The 3,670-nt window shown below is 35.3% G+C and overlaps 1 non-coding gene across 1 annotated transcript; it reads left to right on the top strand.

Moving 5' to 3' along the window:
• Positions 1-3,562: 3,562 nt before the first annotated feature.
• On the top strand, positions 3,563-3,670 carry LOC131183581 (small nucleolar RNA R71). The gene has a single exon (XR_009151625.1). It is a non-coding gene; the product is annotated as a small nucleolar RNA R71 (small nucleolar RNA).

The raw sequence follows: 3,670 nt of genomic DNA, 5'->3' as shown, positions 1-3,670 counted from the left end.
TCATGAAGACCACTTAACCCAGTTTTGCCTTTAACCAATTCAAATTGTTAGCACAATTTTAGTCACTAAAACTACCAACCCAGAAATTATACCAAAATACTATTCCTTTGGTATTTTGACCATAACTTGAGTTCTATAACCCCAAATTCAGTGATTCAAAAACTAAAATTCAAGTTTAAACATAGAGGAGCAATTGTTATGAAGGAAGTGTGACTGAATAGACATCCTAACTTAGTCAAATTCCTAGATAAAGATAACACATCAACATAAACCTAAAGAAAGGTTCATGGGAAAAATGCTATATAGGATAATTAAAATAATCATAAGGAAAATTAAATATTAAAAATGATATGAATATGTAAATTAGGACTAATGTCCTATTAATATGAAATTAATGGTACCAATGAATAGTATTAGAAAATAGTAATAGTGAATAGTGCTAAATTAATTAAAAATATTTAATTACCCATAGTATACCTAGACTTATTTATTTAGTTTGGATAAATTAGTATACCAATTAGGGACTACAGATAGCAGTACTGCCTATCGAGAAAATCATGAATTGACAATATATGTCTAGTATGATTGTTCTACAGGCTATATGCCTACTTACTGGCCATTGTGCCTACTTTATTTCTGGCTTTACAAGCCTGACAGTGGGTTTCGTGCTCGACAGCTGGCGTCATGCCTAACAGATATATACTGGATAGATATATGGCTGTCTAACCAGTATACACCCGTGCATCCAGCTTTTATAATTTGTTATAGGTTTCTTGGGCACTGATAAAAAAATTAATTAAGACTTAAAATATAATAAGTAATCATAAAAGATCCCGATAATGTTAATTGTTTCCAAAAAGCAATAAAAATGTAAAAGACCCAGAAATTATGAATTGCATATATTGTTTCAAATTATTAAATTATTGTTATTATAAATTATGTACCATTAAGTGTTATGCTTAGCGCGTTGGTTTTCATCACGTAGGTACTGGAGATTAGTCCCAGCAGCCGCAGCAGCAGCACCAGTAGTGCATTGACAAAGCTCTTATCGGATCTGCTATTGTCCAGAGTCACCTCACTGGTCTTTTGTATTTTGGTAGGGCCCATGTATAGACTAGTATTTTGGTTCATTATGTTTAGTCATGATGTAATTACTAGTTTATGATGTATTTTATTTTGGACTTTAAATGAAAACTTATAATTTATTATCTATGAATTTCCATATGAATGCAATAGATGACACTTCATTTTGAGATCTCATAAATAGTTGTGAATGATATAATAAAAGAGAATATGATATGAAAATATGTGAGATGACTATGAATATGTTAACAGGTGATAGTGGAACCTGCCAGATGCTAATAAAACAGAGGAGGATCTGTACGGATCTCCACAGAAATAAGATATAAAAAAAATATTCTACACATAAATTACCTGATTTAAATGACATTAAAATTTACAATAGACATGAAAAGACAAGATAGAGTGCTCCGGCACCGAATGTGGTACTTCTTGCTCGGCTATACAATAGACGGGTAAGGGGCGTCACACCCTTATCATGTTTCATGGTGGCTGGAATTGGAATTTATTGCCTCTATTTCCAATAGGAGCTTCAATGAATCTATACTTCATGTTTTTTCCATCACATGAGAAGATCCTCATTGCTTTGTCTAAAAATCCAACTATTTCTTTCTTAACGACCTTTGGTGCATCTTTTTCTTTGAGAGATGGTTGCTTGACCTCACTTTTCTCCACTTGCTCAAGTTGAAAGATTGGTGCCATATGACAAGGTGGATTACTCTTCAAATATTGTGCAAATACAGCCTCTTTTGGATTTTCATCATCGATAGTCCCTTCATGGACAAGATAACTTTCAAGAGAAGCCTTTGGATAGCTTTTTCTAAAGTGCTCTTTTACTAACTCATCAACTATATCAATTCTCAAACAAGAGTCTACATCTTCATGTTGCTTCTTCTTGTCATTGCCAATGTTGAAGACTAACTGTTCCTCTCCGACTCTAAGATTAAGCTTTTCACCTTTCACGCTAATCAAAGCACTAGCTGTAGCAAGGAAAGGCCTCCCAGTAATGATTGGCATATGAGAATCCTCTTCCATGTCCAAAATGACAAAGTCAACTAGGATGTAAAATTTTCCAACCTTCAGTGGTATATTTTCTAAGATCCCTTCTGGATACTTAATTGATCTGTCTGCCAACTGAAGAGAAATGTGGGTTGGCTTGAGATCTCCCATGTTGAGCTTCTCATAGATAGAGAGGGGCATAAGGCTTACACTAGCCCCTAAATCACATAAAGCTTTTATAGAACATGATTCCCCAATGTGGCATGGAATTGAAAAACTCCCTGGATCCTTGAGCTTTGGAGGAAGTTTCCTTTGGAGGATAGCACTGCATTCCTCGATTAAGGCTCTGATCTCATAATCTTCAAGTCTTCTTTTGTTTGAGAGAATTTCTTTCAAAAACTTAGCATAAGAAGGCATTTGGGAAAGAGAATCAATAAAAGGCACATTTATATATAGCTTCTTCAAAACCTCTAAGAACTTTCCAAATTGCTTATCAAGCTTAGCTTTTTGAAATCTCTGTGGAAAGGGAAGCTGTGGCTTGTAAGGCTCTGGAGGTATAAATTTCTCTTCTTTCTCTCCAACCTCCTCTTTACCTTTTCTTGCACTCCCTTTTTCACTCTTTTGTTTTTTATCTCTCTCAACATCTTTCTCATTTTCTCTCTTCTCAACTTTTTCACTCTTCTCAGTATGCACTATTTTACCACTTCTCAGTGTGATGGCATGACATTGCTCCCTTGGATTTTCTATCTGACTAGGAAGTCTTCCCATTGATTTGGTACCCGAAGAGATTGCTTGTTGTGCAATCTGATTTTCCACCATCCAATTGTGTGTTTGTATTTGTTCTAGCCTTGCTTTCATCTCTCTCATCTCTTCATCATGCTTAGTTTGATTAGCAAGAATTTGTTGTAATAAAGCCTTTATGGTAGAACTTTGTTCTTGCTGTTTTGGTAGAGGTGCAGGATTTGCATTCTTTTGCTGAAATCAAGGTGGTGGTTGCCTAGGTTGTTGGTATTAATACCCTTGTTGTTGTGGTAGAAAGTTCTGAGTTGAAGCTTGATTTTGCTGATTCCCCCATGAAAAATTGGGATGATTCCTCCAAGCATATGAAGGATAATCTACTCCACAACGCATTATTCCTTATGCATAAGCAACTTGTTGAGAACTTCCAGAGCATGATGATGAACTGACTAGCATACTTAAATCCTCCATTTTCTTAGCAAGGACATTAGTGAGTGCATCAAATTTGGCATTGATCATATTGAATGGATCAAGCTTATAAATTCCAGCAACTTGCCTTTTTTGAGTTGGAGTTGACCCTCTTGGACTACTCCATAGATGACTGTTCTTTGCTATTTTCTCTAACAACTTATAAGCTTTATCTTCATGCTTAATGATGAATTCCCCTCCAGTTTGAGCATCAATGATTCCTCTGATAGCATGAGTGACATTTGTATAAAAATTCCGGTTTATCATCTATTTAAGAATGGCATGATGTGGACATTGTCTCTCCAACTCCTTCCATCTCATCCATGACTCATAAAAAGTCTCATCTTCTCTTGGTCTAAAAGCAATCATTTGATTCCTCAACTCT

Source organism: Hevea brasiliensis, chromosome 9 (assembly GCF_030052815.1).
Source record: "Hevea brasiliensis isolate MT/VB/25A 57/8 chromosome 9, ASM3005281v1, whole genome shotgun sequence".
NCBI lineage: Eukaryota > Viridiplantae > Streptophyta > Magnoliopsida > Malpighiales > Euphorbiaceae > Hevea > Hevea brasiliensis.
Note: the sequence above shows the minus strand (reverse complement) of the source record. Positions and strands in the feature narration are given on the sequence as shown.